Genomic DNA, 16,993 nt, shown 5'->3' on the forward strand with positions numbered 1-16,993 from the left:
TGTTTCAGATGATTTCACTGTGTCATCCATTGCCAATTTTTGTGATTCTAGCTCTCATGTATCTGTCGGTTTCTCTTGGCCTACCTCTGTACTGTCTACTGTCGGTGACTCAATAGATACCTTAATGTGTGTACTTGTGGTATCTACCTTTCCTGTATCCAGGGGATCATTTGGTGATTCAATTTGTTGTTATGCCCCAATGCCAATGTTTTCAACTCCAACATTTCCTATTGGTGGCTCAGTTGCCACGTCTCTCTTTTCAGTTGTTTCCTTATCCACCACAATATTGACTTCCTATGTGTCAATGTTCATTGTGTACAACACCTCAGAGTCAGGATTTGTATCCTCGTGTGGTGTATCCATACTCTCTATTGCCGGTTGTGTGTCAACAGTTTGTACCGGTGGAGTATCAGAGGTTGGTGGGGGTAAATTATCTGTTATCTTTAGGCTTGGAGGTCCACCTACCTTACCTTTCCCCTTATCCTTTTGGTAGACTTTGATAGTCTTTGGTCTCTTAAGTTCTTCTTGTTTTTCCTTCTCAACAAAAAATATGTCCCACTTATCTGCAGTCTCTTCTGATATTTCATTTACTCTTCCTGTCATTAATGCTACATGTCGGTGTCCAGTTGAGAATACTGTCCGATTAGCTTCACTGATCAGCTCATCAATCTCTTGAGTGGAATTCACTGGGTGAACTGGAAGTAGTTTTTCTATTTTGATTTTCTTATCTAATTCAACAATAGCTACCCTTCTAGCTTCTAATCTTATGTACAAGTCATTTGGTATGTCATCTACAATCTCCATCAAAATTTTCTTATAAATGTCAAGATGTAATATAACACTATTCTCTATACTCTTTTTCATCATTGGATAGTGTATTATACAATTTGCTGATATTTGTCAGTTTTCCATCTTCAGTGATCTCTTCCAAAAGTTTGTCAAAAGGAGGAAAACCTATTTTTGTTTCCTTTTCTTTGGGGTCAATTTCTTAGTCGAAGGCCTAATTGCTTGTTGTTTTTGTCTTGTCTTTCTAGGTGTGAGTGAGGGTGTCGGTGAGGGTTTTCTCTTTCTTTCTACCTTTTTGAATTCAGTCGGTATCTCACTGTCAGAAGAAGTTACGACCGGTGAAAGATGTGCTTCCAGTTGGAGTCCTTCTAGATCACTCTCCTTAATACCAGTTCTCTTTAATACATCTTCTTTTATTGCTTTAGCCTATCTTGTTCCCTTCCTCACTATTTGTTCTATTTTCTTAATCCTTTTGTCAGATTGGATTTTGCTTTCTATGGTCTTCGCATTGCCAAAAACTTTCTCAGTTGGCTCCTTAGGTGCTTCTAAGAGTGCTTTTGCATAGGTTACAACTATGTTGTCATCTGCCTCATATCCCATCTCAGTAACCCAAATAGTCCTAGGGACAGCTGCCTCCATCCAGATTTCATCTTTCTTGATCACAAAGCATATCTATTTTTGATACTCATCAACAATTGCTTGAGATAGCCTTATTCTTGTCTTCATTATTGCTTTCAAAGTTTGAATATATTCAGTTATGTTTTTCTCCCCGTCATCTCCCATATTGTTCAGTATGTCTAATAGTTGTTTACCTATCGGTATATCAAAACCAAAGTCTTTCCTACCAATACCGGGTACTTCCTTAGTAATGTACAACATTAAGCACACAAGCAGGTTGCCAAATCTAAAAGTTCCTTTCTTATCACCTTTGATTTTCTTCAAGTTGTCTATCAGTTCATCTTTAAGACACTCACATGCATCAATTCTTGTATTGTCATTCACCATGTCATATGCACTTTTAATACACAAGCTGGAAACTGAGTTTAGTCTGTTTGCATGTGAAGCCTTGTAACCAAGAATCATACTGACAAATCTAACATTTATATCTTTCACATCGTTTACTCTTAGCGATATTTTATCAAAAGTTGCACCGGTTAGGGTCATCACAGTGTCATTTGAAACCTTCTTAGTTCTATCAGGCCTGCTACCGGTGGAAGGTAAGCTTGTCACTACCCTAACTACCTCTTTAGTAATCTTATGGATGGAATCCAACCAAAAGAACTCGCCATGTACTCTTCTCAAGACAATTCTTATCACATCCTTAGGAAAATCAGGGATACTAAGAATGTCCACAAAACCTAGGGTTTTCACAATCTTGTGTTCCGGTTTAACATTTCCAAGTTCATCACAAATTACAGTCCTATACATGTTCATTATTTCTTCAGCTCCTAGTTCCTCAATATGTCAATGTATATACATTCTAGGATCCTCAGCATAAACTACTCCCTTAGGTATTTTTGAGAATGCTCCTAAGGTATCATCTTTCTTTGCAATTTCGGGAATAAGTTTGAACACGGGTCTAGGGCACTTGATAACTTCAATCACAATAGGGTTTGCAATAAATTCATGTGCAAAGGAAGAAGCCATTGTTATAAATACCTTAATCTACCCTTAGGATAATTTTCTTGGATGATTTGCTTAACTTTACGCTATGTACGTCTCCTCTCAGGATTTTCATGCTCTCTAGAGATTTGAATGCTCGGTGAATGAAAAAAGAACCAAAACACTTGCTTTATAGTGTTATTGCCTTCAACTACCACATTTAATGCCTGCCGGTTAAGTCAAAACTTAACTCATCTGTCGGTAAAGAAGTAATCCAACTTCTCACCATCAACCGAGGGTAAACTAGCATGTTTTTCAATTTGTTGCCATACCCCCAAAGGATTATTTCTCAGTTAGATGAAGAATCTCATGTTGGTGGAGTGATACTCTATTCTACCAGTGAAGGAATAGCTTCACTAGCATTCATGACAGACTTTCTAATCCATTGTTTTGAAAATTCTTGCTTTATCTCTTCAACCTTTTCTATACTAGGTCCTTTGTTATTTGTCGGTGATGTCTTACTTCTACAAAATTTTGCAATATGTCCAATCTTGTTACAAGCATAACAAGTCACATTGTTTTTTTGAATAGCTTTTCCATATCCTATGCCAGTATGTGTTCTACATTGATTAGATAGATATCCAAATCTTCCACAAATATAACATCTTACATTCATTCTGCAATTTTCTGAATTATGACCAACTTTATTGCATTTAGAGCATTGACCGGTGGGTGCATTAGTGTTCTGATAATTTCTAGATCTACACTGATTTTCTCTATGACCATACTTGTTACAGTTAAAGCATTTCCCATTAAATTTATAAGCATTAGTTTGTCTTACCGGTTTGTTGTGATCATGATTGTTTGCAGTACCAGAGCTTTCACCAACTTCAAAGCCAAGGCCATTTGTATCTCCATTAGGTTTCTGATTCTTCGGCATGTCATCAAGTTCCTCTAAATTTTTCTTGAATTTCTCCTTGTGTTGATTTGTAGTATCCAACTCATTTTCCAAGAAATCTTTCTGTCTCATGAGTTCAATTCTGTCATTTTGTGTATGCATCAAATCTATTTTCAACATATCATTTTCATGACTGAGTCTTGTATTTTCATTTCCAACATCATTGAGTCTCTTAACCAAATCATCTTCATTCTTCTTTCTATCTTCAATGTCTTTACAAAATCTCATAGTCATATCTTGCATCTCATTCTTCATTGTATTGTTTTCTTGTCTCAATTTATTCACCGGATCAGTAAGAGTTTCTTTCTCATCATCATCACTCTGCATCTTCTCAGAAAGTTCTCTTCTTTTGTTCCTAGCAATAGTGAGATTTTTCTAAATTCCTTGAATGATTTCCTATGCAGCCTTCAAATCATCTTCAAGTTTGATATTCTTCACTTTTTCTGCATCATAATCTGCAAGAGATGTTTCTAGTTGCTTCCTCAAGTTTTCCATCTCTACCGGTGTCAGAATCTTCCTCAAGTTGTTAGGCTTTTGAAAATAGAGGACCACGCTCTGATACCAATTGTTAGGATCCCCAAAGATACTAAGAGGGGGGGGTGAATCAGTATCTTGCCGGTTAATGGATTTTCTTAATTTATTAAATGAAAAGCATTCCAAAATTGTGTACCGGTAAACCAAAATTAATGCAGTAAATAAGAACAATAAGCACAACATGAAAAGCACACCATAACACAATATTTTTAATGAGGAAACCCGGTGTGGGAAAAACCTCGGTGGGATTTGTGACCCACAATATTCACTTACTGGCCAATAAGAGAATATTACTATTACAATAGGGGCCTGCACATGCAAGAAGGCCAACTGCCTAAAGCTCACTGCTTACATACAAAAGGAGAAGTCTCACTGACTTACAAAAGTGGATTATGAAAATCCATTGTCTTGTACTGCTACAAATGGGCATCTTCTATGCCAAATCCAGTACTGGTTTAAGCTCTACAACTTCCAAAACCTTATTCCAAACTCTGCCTTAATATTTGCATCAATAATCTAACCATATCCGTATCTGTAAAATGATTTACAAGAGCTCATACTTATATGAATCATATTTACAACATGCCTTGTCAGCTTTCAAAAATATATTACAATTAATTACATTTTACAATAAATAAAATCCTGTCGGCCAGGGTGCCGGTAATCAATCTTTTCGGTGTCGGTGAACGTATGTCGGTGTAGATTCTGTCGGTGTCGGTTCTTGTCGGTATCATATGATTGTAAGGTTTCCATCAATGACAATACCTTCAATCACCTACAATTTATCATTGGAGTGTGCATTTGCCAACATACATGAATATATGCAAGGCATGAAGTAATGCACATAAGGCATGAAGGAGCTATGTAAAGAACAAACCATACATATGAATACATGCAAGGCATGAATCATACATGTAAACCATGAAGTAATACATAAATACACATAAGATACAAGCATATATGAGAAAGGTTCTCATGGAGTGGACATGCTAAAGACACATCGATCATGAAGCATACAAGAGAGAGGTATTCATGGAATAGACATCTGAAAACATCTCATTCATGAAGTAACACAAATACACATACAATATAAAACACATATACTAGACACATGACAGACATGGTGCAAGCACAAGATATACATGAGGGAAGTGTACATATAAAACACCCATGGAGTAGGCATGCTCAAAACATATTAGACACTTAGCAGTTAAAGGCATACTCATAAGAATGCAATGCTGGCTAGATCAATTCAAATTTTTATTTATTTAAGAAGAGGGTTGAATTATTAGTTCTAACTGAGTAGTTGTTAAAGTAGGTTCATCCAACATGCTAGCAGAATCATGCTCTGAATATTGTCAATTACATTTGACAATATAATTTTCATGCTCTGCATCACAATGCTCCAATGTTGACCTTACCTAATTATTTGTTGTTCATTGAAGCTTACACAAATGCTACTGAGGATGTCATGGGATGTTGGCATTCTACACTCTTATGAGAATAGTTGATGTTGTCATTGATGGCAACCATCTGGCAACCAACTGACATTCATCTAGTAAGCCACTGGTAGTTACCGGTATCGGCAATAGACTTCTACATACATCGGCAGACACTTCACCAGCAACGGCAACAATGCATACCAGCACTCCAGCTGACATGGAATAAACTTTGTTTATTGTATTTTAATGTAATTATATTTTGTAAAGCCAACATGGCATATTGTAAAAGACTCATATATATGTATGAGATCTTATAGGTCATTTAGAGTATGGAAATGAGAGCATATGGATAATATTTTTAAAAGGTGATATAGTTGACAGCGAAGCGTTTTGGTAATAGACTGAGCTTAAACCGATATTGAACCTGGCATAGTTGATGTTGATTTGAAGCAATACATTTTATTGGATTTTGATAATCCATTTTGTAGTCAGTGTGACTCTTATTGAGCAGTGAGCTCTAGGCAGTTGGCCTTCTTGCATGTGGAGGCCCCTCATTTTAAGTAATATTTAATCATTGGCCAGTGAGTGAATATTGTGGGTCACAAATCCCACCGAGGTTTTTCCCACACCGGGTTTCCTCATTAAATATCTTGTGTTATGGTGTGTTCTCTATGTTGTCTTTGTTATTCTTATTTGTTGCATTAATTCTTATTTACCAGTACACTATTTTGGGATGCAAAGTTCTTAATAAGTTTAAATATTTTGTTAACCGGTTAGACACTGATTCAACCCCCCCCCCCTCTCAGTGTCTTTGGGACTGTCATTAATCCTAACAATTGGTATCAGATCCTAGTCCTCTATTTTCAAAAGCCTAACAGCTTGAGGAATATTCTGACACTAGTACAGATGGAGAACTTAAGGAAACAATTGGAGGGAGCTCTTGTAAACTATGATGCAAAGAAATTGAAGAATATCAAACTTGAAGATGATATGAGGACTGCACAGGAATTCATTCAAGGACTTCAAGAGAATCTTACTATAGCTCAAAGTAAAACAAAATAACTTCATGAGAAGGTGCAGAAAGATGATGATGAAAAGGAAACTCTTAATGAACTTGTGAACAAGTTAAGAATAGAGAACAGTAATATGAAAAATGAAATGCAAGATATGACTATGAGGTTATGTAAAGACATTGAAGACAGGAAGAAGAATGAAGAAGACTTGACTAGGAGACTCAATGATGTTGGAAATGAAAATCTAAGACTCAGTCATGGAAATGACATGTACCTAGCAGCGAAAAAGACAACAAAAGAACATGAGCATGAAGAAAATGAGAAGCAACAAGAAGAACTAGCTATCCAAAGAGAAGAGGCCTCTTATAAAAAAAGTACATCATGTACAAGCACCTGATCAAACCAAATGCGAGCCACAACCTGAGGAGATTTCTACTCAAAGAAGGGAAAGTGTGTATGAGAAAATCCAAAGAGTACAAACAAGTATAGATCTTGAATCAAAACAAGCTACCAAACTTGTATCGATTATCAGTGACATTTTCTCACCCTATAGCATACCTGTAAAATTCAGTGGAGTAACCTGGGACAGCGATTCTGAAATAGATTCCAATGAGTATGAATGGGACCCTTGTTTGCATATTACTAAGGATATTGAGGTGGATACAATCCACACCTATACACCCATTCCTTATGAGGGACAAGGCTCAAGATCTAGATCATTTGAATTCGGACCATAACATATCTATGAGGCTAGTGAGAACAAGCAGCTTCAATATGAAAGAGGCAATATCGATGAGAGAACCATCGAAAAACCTTGAGATTGTTATAGACCTCATCCATGCTACTAACAACTATGACAATATCTCTATCATGACCCTCACAGCGGTTGATCTTGACTCGCCACATGACTCCCTACCTCTCACATATCTTGACCTTATAGACTGGGAAGAACCTGAGCACAACATACCAATATTCCAAAATGATGAGGCCATTGTTCAATACCTATACTATGTTCACCCAAAAACATGCTCCACCAATGAATCACATAACGATATTTGCAATTAGGGGAGTTCCAAGTCTCTCAGTCACAAAATGAACAAAATGAACAATTGATCTAATGGTGAAAACTATCTAATGGCAATATCAGATCACAAAAAGGTAAAAACAAAGGACGTATCTAATGGTGAAAACCTCTTTGAGGCAACTAAAGATGGGAGACTTGACACTCTTCTTGAACATTACTAGGAGATTTCACCAATCTTGATTGAGCCAACTCAATCCATAAATATCAACACTGAAGCAACAGCAAGAACCGAAAATCTGGCTAAATCACTAATGGAAAAAGAAAAACTTGACATCGTCAAATTCTTCAAGGAGAAGCTAATCAACTTTGCTTAGTCTTATGAAAACATGCTAGGGATAGATCCAAACCTCATCATGCATCACTTGTCCATCACTCCTGGAGCTAAACCTGTCAAACAGAAATTAAGGAAGATGAATCCACATGTCGCCATATTGGTCAAAGAAGAGCTGAAGAAGTTACTTGATTTAGGATTCATCCAACCCATCAATTATAAGGAATGGATCTCTAACATTGTACCAGTCTCTCAACTGAATAAAAGCATTAGGATTTGTAAAGACTTCAAGGATCTCAACAAGGCTTTTCTAAAGGATGACTTTCCTTTACCAAGCATCAACACCATTTTTTATCTAACGGCAAGGCACACAATGCTATCCCTCATGGATGGTTTTTCTGGCTACAACCAAATCAAGATAGCTCCAGAAGATCAGGATAAAACTGCATTCACATGTCCATGGGGTACATACTGTTGGAACATCATGCCTTTTGGATTGAAAAATTTTGGTGCAACTTGTTGGCATGTTGGCATAATTGATGGAGAGGATGGTGTACTAGTAAAGGACTATTGGTGATGATATATTGAAGGATTGTTGGTGATGGTATATTGATGGATTGTTGGTGATGATAAAATTATCATATGATGCTTGATGATCAGTTATTTGTGTTATCATTGATGGCAACCATATTTGTCCATGTTTTTTTATGTTTGGTATGTCATCTAAGTCTATTGGTTAAGTCTAACTGATAATGGATTCAACTGGATTGATTTGGAAATAAAAACTGCCAAGTGACAGTGAACAAGTAAGCAAGAACAAAGAAGGAGATGGTTGCGATAGTGATTTGTGTTAAGTCAGGTGTTGTGGTTTGGAATGTGTGCTTATGACATCATAATGAGTATATGACATGAACTACATCATGTTTGGAGAACCGGAAGTCATGTTTGTAATTGACTGTTACATAATCTGCTAGGGTTTGAGAACTAGTAACAAGATCTTTGATCGGTGATGTTATATGGTTTGGTGGTGATTCTTTTCATGTTCATAAGTTGATGATGATGTGTTAGAATCCATGTGAATAGATAAGATGATTTTTTGGTGCATACAAGGATCAAAATTCTTGGGAAGCAGCAAAGTGCTTAGCAGAATGTGTTAAGGGTTTGACACCTTATCAAATTGATGTGCAGTGATGGGTTATGATCATTCAACGGCTGTAATTGTCTTGTAATTTATTATAATGATCTGATATGATCTCTGATGTAGATTCATTGTACGTTAGGGTTTTGTAACTGACCTAATTGTAAAATGTATTTAGGTCAAGTTTAAGAAGGTTGAGTGTGTCGTTGATCAGAGAAGTGTGTGTGTGTTGAACCAGATTGAGATGTCTACATGAGAGAAGTAGATTAGATATGACAAGGATCTGTAATAGCAAGATATGAAGTGTTAAGTCCTAATCATTTATCTATTGTTTCCAAACAGTTGCAACAGCATTAAAATCCCTTAACCAGGTAGGTCCTAATAGGCCTGGTCTTGTAAATCCCTTCATTGAGTGGCTCATTAATTTGGGTTTAAATCCTGTAGTGATGTTACTCCTAACAGAGCTAAGTTGTAAAATCCCTTGATCAGGTGACTCCTAACAGGGTCTTCTCTTAACCGGGAATTTTTGTAAGGCTTCTAACAGGGTGCATTTTGAAAGAGTGCATATTTTGTGGGTACCAAATCCCATTGTGGTTTTTCCCATTTGGGTTTCCACGTGAAAAAACCTTGTGTTCATGTTGTGGATGGATTGTTAGGTTGTTCATTTGATGTCTTTACTATATTTTCTTAATGATGAACACTTAAGTTGCTACCGGTAATGTTTTGGTAAATCTGATTTGGAGATTGTTTGATCAGCTATCGGTACTGGATATGAACTATTTTTGGTGAGGTATTTTGGAGATTGGTGAAAGTTTGCAGATTACTGTTATCACTGATTCACCCTCTGCCCCCCCCTCTCAGTAATAACTAGATCCTCACAATAATAATTGGTATCAGAGAATTAGGTCCTCTTTGTGCAGAAGCTTAATCGCTTGAGAAAAAGATCTGAGGAAGATGACGAAGAAAGAGGGTCCCAAATTCACTAAGGACAACTACAAGATATGGAGTGATAGAATGCAGATATATATCAAAGGTATGGCTACTTAGTTTTGGTAGCATGTTATTACTCAGTATGTACCTCCTACCGGTCCTCTGACTACAAATCAGTTGAAGGAGCAGCAATAAAGCATTCAAGCACTGGAAGCCATAGTAAGTACACTAGTTGATACTAAATATATTGATGTCCATGGTTTAGAGACTGCTTTTGAATTTTGAGAGAAGTTAGAATTAATCTATGGTGGTGATAAACATGCTCAAAAGGATAAAGAAGAGAGTCTTAGAGGAAAATTTGATGATATGAGAATGTTAGAAGGAGAAAATATTACTCATTATGGACATAGGATAAAAGAAGTTGTCAGTGGAATCAAAAGTGTTGGTGGTACTATAGAAGAAGACATTGTTGTGAGTAAGATGCTTAGAAATATATTGCCTTCCTATGCCATTAGAGTGTCTTCTATTCAAGAGTTGAGGTCAGATACTAAGGATAAGGTTATTGTTGATTCTTTGATTGAGAAGCTCACTGATTTTGAGTTAAATAGTGTTGATAACACATTGCCTAAGACAGAATCTGCTTTTAAAGCATTTGTATCTAGTGTACCGGTAAGAAAAGGAAAAGATGTTTGTCAAAGTCATGAATGTAGGTCAAGTCATCTTGGTGGTAGTAAAGATGATGTGGATGATGAAGGTAATTTGATGGAATTTGAAGCTCTATTGGCTAAAAGACTTCCTAGAGGCACTGGTAAGTACACAGGAAAGTTGCCTCTCAAATATTTCTCTTGTAACAAGATAGGAGATATTGTTGCACATTGTCCAAATAATAATCAAAAGGAAGAGTTTTGAAAATATAAGGGAAAAGGAAAGAAACAATGCTATGTTGCAGTTGATGAAGGAGCTACTGATGAGGAATCTAAGGATGAAGACAATGAGGAGATTGTCATTGTTGTTGTTAAGGAAGATTTTTCTGATAAGGAGGCTTTAGTATCTCGCATTGACAACAGTGATGAATGGATTATTGACAATGGTTGCTCACACTACATGACCAGTGATAAGAACAACTTTATTTCTCTTAAACAATTTGATGGTGATGTAGTAAGATTTGGAAATATTTCACCTTGTATGGTTAAAGGTAAAGGTTATATCTCTTTGAATGGTACAAGCAATGTTGATGATGTATTTTGGGTTAAAGGTTTAAAACATAACTTGTTGACTATTGGTCATTTGAATGACAAAGGTTATCATCTTGAGTTTAAGAGTGGAGTTTGCAGGATCATAGGATGCAAAGGAGAATTGATTTCCATTGGTAAGCAAACTAAAGGTAACTTCTTCCTCTGAATGCTAATGTGAATGCTAATGTGAATAGTTGTTTGGTTGCTAAGGTTGAAGATAGTTGGTTATGGCATAGAAGGTTTTTTCATGTGAACTTTGATAGTTGGTTATGGCATAGAAGGTCAGCAAATCTAGTATGGTGAGAGGTATGTCACAGCTTGTTAAACTAGACAATGTGTTGTGTAAACAATGTCAGTTGGGTAAGATGACTACATCTTCTTTTAAGATAAAATATTTTTCTTCTAACCATGTTCTAGATTTGGTGCACACTAACTTATGTGGTCCTATGAGGACTAGAAGTTTTTTATGGTGACAAGTATTTTATAATATTTACTGATGATTTTTTTAGAATGATGTGGGTTACTTTTCTAAAGGAAAAGTCGGAAGCTTTCAGCAAGTTCAAGGCATTCAAGGCCTTGGTAGAAAAGGAAACCGGCAAGAATCTTAAGTGCCTAAGATCTGACCAGGGTGGAGAGTTTACATCAAATGATTTTGTGAGATATTGTGATGAAAATGGAATAAAGAGGTAGTTATCTGCTCCAAGGACACCACAGTAGAATGGAATTATAGAAAGAAGAAACAGAACCATTGTTGAAGCAGCAAGGACTATGTTGATACAAGGAGATGTACCAAAGATGTTTCGGAGAGATGCAGTCATTATTGTTGTTTACACATTGAACAAGGTACTGGTGAAGAAAGGCAATGATAAGACACCTTATGAGTTATGGTATGGTAGAGCTACTAGTGTTAGTTACTTCAAAGTTTTTGGAAGCAAAATTTTTATAAAAAGAGATGATTATATTGGTAAATTTGATGCTAAAAGTGATGAAGGAACATTTCTTGGCTACTCCACTAAGACAAAAGCTTTCAAGTGTTACAACAAAAGGACAAAGAAGATTGTGGAGAGTGTGAATGTAAAAGTTGATGAGTACTCTGATGAACTTGATGATACTAGCAAATCTGATCCAGTAGATGATGAACAAAAACTTTTATTTATTAAACCGGATGTATAGAAAGATGTTGAGCAAGATAGTGCTGATGAAGATGCTCAACCAGTAGATGTAGAAGATGAAGAACAAGAAGAGGTTGTTGCACCGGAATAGGTAATTCCTAGGTATGTAAGGTTAAATTATTCTAAAGACTAGATAATAGGTGAAAAGAATGTTGGAGTACAGACTAGAAGGAAAATCATAGAAAGCTATTGTCTAATTTCTACAGTTGAACTGAGGACAGTTTAAAGAATCTCTTAAGGATGATGATTGGTTAAATGCAATGAATGAAGAACTTGATTAGATTGAGAAAAGCAACACTTGGTCACTTGTTCCTAGACCAGATGATAAAAATATGATTGGTACAAAATGGGTATTTAGAAACAAGTTGAATGAAGATGGAGAAGTTGTTAGAAACAAGGCAAGACTGGTATGCAAAGGGTATACACAAGAAGAAGGTGAATATTATGGAGAGGCCTTTGCACTGATTGCTAGGCTAGAAGGAGTTAGAATGATACTGGCATTTGTATCTTTTAAATGTTTTAAAGTTTATCAAATGGATTTAAAGTTAGCATTTCTGAATGGTATTCTTGAATAAGAGGTTTATATTGAACAACCGGATGGGTTTGCATTGTCAAAAGATAAGGATATGGTATGCAAACTGCATAAGGAATTATATGGATTGAAGCAAGCACCAAGGGCATGGTTTGAAAGACTTCATGCACATCTGATAAAGATAGGATTTCAGAGAACCAATGAGGACAACAATATTTATTTGAATACTAAAGGAGACAAGATGTTGATTGTAGAAGTATTTGTTGATGACATCATATTTGGCAGAGATGATGATATGAGTATGAATTTTATAGATGAGATGAAGAAATAATTTGAGATGTCTCTTATAGGTGAGATAAAAAATCTCATTGGATTGCAATTCCAAAAGCTAAAAGGTGGTATTTTTATCTGTCAGTCCAAGTATGTGAAGGAAGTGTTAAAGACCTTTGGAATGGAAGACTATAAACTAGTTGGAACACCTATGGTTATCAGTTGCAGATTGTCAAAAGTAGATGATTCATCCTCAGTGGAAGAGAAGGAATATAGGTCCATGATTGGGAAATTGCATTATCTTGTTCATAGTAGACTAGATATTTCCCATGCAGTTGGTTTAGTAGCAAGATTTCAGAAGATCCCTAAAGAGACACATATGATAGCAGTGAAGAGGATATTCAGATATCTTAGAGGGACAGTTGATTATAGATTGTGGTATCCATACGGAGGCAATTTTTCTTCTCAGGTATTCACTAATGCTTATTGGGCAGGGAATGTAGATGACTAGAAGAGCACAACCGGTGGTGCATTCTTTTTAGGTGGTAGACTAGTAGCTTGGACCCGTAAGAAATAGACTTGTATATCTCAGTCTACAACTGAAGTAGAATATGTGGCCGCATCCATGAATTGTACACAAGCTATATGGATGAGACATGTCTTTGAAGGATTCAAGCAAGATATGAAAAAACTGATGATCATACATTGTGATAACACTAGTGCTATAAACATATCCAAGAACCCAGTACTGCATGCAAGGACTAAACATATTGAGCTGAAGTGTCACTTTCTAAGACAAAACTGTGCAGGAAAAGAAAGTGAGATTGGAGCATGTGTCAAGTAAAGAGAAATTGGTTGATATATTCACTAAGCCATTTCCTAAGGCTACCTTTGAATATCTCATAGGTAAGTTATGGGTTATACCCCTACCCAAGATCAACTAGGATGTTGGTGAAGCATCAATCCAGTGGAATTCTTGAATATCTTTCACTGTGGATTGATGAGAAGTGGGCTACTCCTCAAGGGGAGCAGCTGAGATGATGACAGAAGATTCCTTTGCACCTTTGGAATTTCTTTCAAAGGGGGAGAATAAATATGATAGAAGGAGAAGAGCAATAATGAGAAAAGGAGAAGAACTGATGACTGGACAATAACAGGTTTCATGATGAGATTTTGGTGTTGTATTTTTTAGTGTTGTCATCAATGCCAAAGGGGGAGATTGTTGGCATGTTGGAATAACTGATGGATATTATGGTGTACCACTAAAGGACTATTGGTGATGATATATTGAAGGACTATTGGTGATGATATATTGATGGACTGTTGGTAATGATATAATTATGATATGATGCTTGATGATCAGTTATATGTATTATCATTGATGGCAACCATATTTGTTCATGTTGTTTTATGCTTGGTATATCATCTAAGCCTATTGGTTAAGTCTAACCAGTAATGGATTGAATTGGATTGAGTTGGAAAGCAAAACTGCCAAGTGACAGTGAACCGATAAGTAGGAAAAGAGAAGGAGATGGTTGCGGTAGTGATCCATGTTGACTCAGGTGTTGTGGTTTGGAATGTGTGCTTATGACATCATAATGAGTCTATGACATGAACCGCATCATGTTTGGAGAACTAGGAGTCATGTTTGTAAATGACTCTTACATGATCAGTTAAGGTTTCAGAACTGGTAGCAAGATCTTTGACCAGTGATGTTTTATAGTTTGGCGGTGATTCTTTTCATGTTCATAAGTTGATAATGATGTATCAGAATCTGTGTGAAGAGATAAGATGTTGTTTTGGCACGTACAAGGATCAAATTTCTTGGGAAGCAACGAAGTGCTTAGTAGAATATGTTAAGGGTTTGAGAGCTTATCAAATTGGTGTGCGGTGTTGAGTTATGATCATTCAATGGCTGTAATTGTCTTGTAGTCTATTGTAATGATCTGTATGATGATCTATAATGATTTATAATGATATGATATGATCTATGATGTAGATTCATTGTAGGTTAGGGTTTTGTAACCTACCTAATTGTAAAATGTATTTAGGTTGAGTTTGAGAAGGTTGAGTGTGTCGGTGATCAGAGAAGTCTCTATGTATGTCAAACCAGATTGAGATGTCTACATGAGAGAAGCATATTGGAGCTGACAAGGATCTGTAATAGCAATCTATGAAGTGTTGATCCTAGATCATTTATCTATTGTTTGTTACCAGTTACAGCAACATTAAAATCCTTTAACTGGGTAGGTCCTAGCAGGACTGATCTTGTAAATCCCTTCATTAGGTGGCTCATTAATTTGGGTTTAAATCCTCCATCAAAGTTACTCCTACTAGGGTAAATCTCCTAACAAAGCTAAGTTGTAAAATCCCTTGACTGGGTGACTCCTAACAGGGTTTTCTCTTAACTGGACATTGTTGTAAAGCTCCTAACCAGGCTAGGCTCCTAACAGGGTGCATTCCAAAAGAGTGCATATTTTGTGGGTACCAATTCCCACTGTGGTTTTTCCCATTTGGGTTTTCACGTGAAAAATTATTGAGTTCATGTTGTGGATGGATTTTTAAGTTGTTCATTTGATGTCTTTACTATATTTGCTTAATGATGAACACTTAAGTTGCTACTGGTAATGTTTTGGTAAATCCAATTTTGAGATTGTTTTATTAGCTACCGATACTAGTTATGAACTATTTATGGTGAAGTATTTTAGAGATTGGTGAAAGTTTGTAGTTTACTGTTATCACTAATTCACCCCCCCTCTTTTCAGTAATAACCAGATCCTCACAATAACACAACCTATTAGAGAGCAATGACAACAATCTTCCACAACATCATGCATACTTTTATGGAGGATTATATGGATGACTGGCTAGCCAAATCATTCACAAGAGCGGAACACCTGGACATCTTGGATAAAATCTTTCTATGACTAGAGCAATTCAATGTCAGATTGAATCCTAAAAAGTGTGTTTTTGAGGTCACATCCAGAAAACTCCTAGGCTACATTGTATTAGAAAATGGCATCGAGGTGGACCCCACAAAGGTTTAAGTTATTATAGAAATGCCACCTCCCAGGAACATTAGTTAGCTACCATCTCTTCAAGGTATGCTACAATCTATCAAAAGGTTCATCACTCAACTAGCAGACATATATCTCCCATTCAACCATCTGCTTCATAAAAATGTACCTTTCAAATTGAATGACAAGTGTGCAGAATCATTCCACCAGCTCAAACAATATCTCATGAATCTACCCATTTTGGTTCCACCAATAGCGGGAAAGCCACTCATCCTCTACATATCAGCAACGGAAGTGTCACTGGGGGCATTACTAGCACAAGAGGACTCAATAGGAAAGAAAAGAACCATCTATTACATTAGCAGGATGTTGAATGGATATGAACTCAATTACACTTTCATCAAAAAATCTTGCTTAGCTATAGTGTCTGCTTCCCAAAACCTAGGATACTATATGTTAGCTCATACTATCAAGCTAGTGGAAAAGAACAACCCACTAAAATATCTACTCAGCAAAGTCGCTCTCATGGGGAGGTTAGAAAAATGGGTCATGATCCTAAGCGAGTTTGACATTCAGTACATAGAATAGCGGGCTATCAAAGGACAAGCAATAACATATCAATTGGCCGAAGCACCTCTACAATATAAAAACCCACTATAGGTGGAATTTTCAGATACGGATGTGCTCACTGTTGCGCCAAAGAAATGGACCCTATACTTTGATGGATCCTATACACAGCATGGATCAGATGTTGGCATCTTGTTCATCACTCCAGAAGGACACACAATTATGTGATCCTATAGATTGATGTTCCCATGCATCAATAATATCACTGAGTATGAAGCTCTAGTGACAGGTATCAAAGTAGCCATGGAATGGAAAATCACAAAATTGAAAGTCTATGGGGACTCTCAATTAGTTATCAATCAGATCAATGATGATTATCAGATGAAAGATGATAAGTTCATTCCCTACAAACGCATGGTGGAAGATTTTAAGAAATACTTTG

Source organism: Cryptomeria japonica, chromosome 2 (genome assembly GCF_030272615.1).
Source record: "Cryptomeria japonica chromosome 2, Sugi_1.0, whole genome shotgun sequence".
Taxonomy (NCBI): Eukaryota; Viridiplantae; Streptophyta; class Pinopsida; order Cupressales; family Cupressaceae; genus Cryptomeria; species Cryptomeria japonica.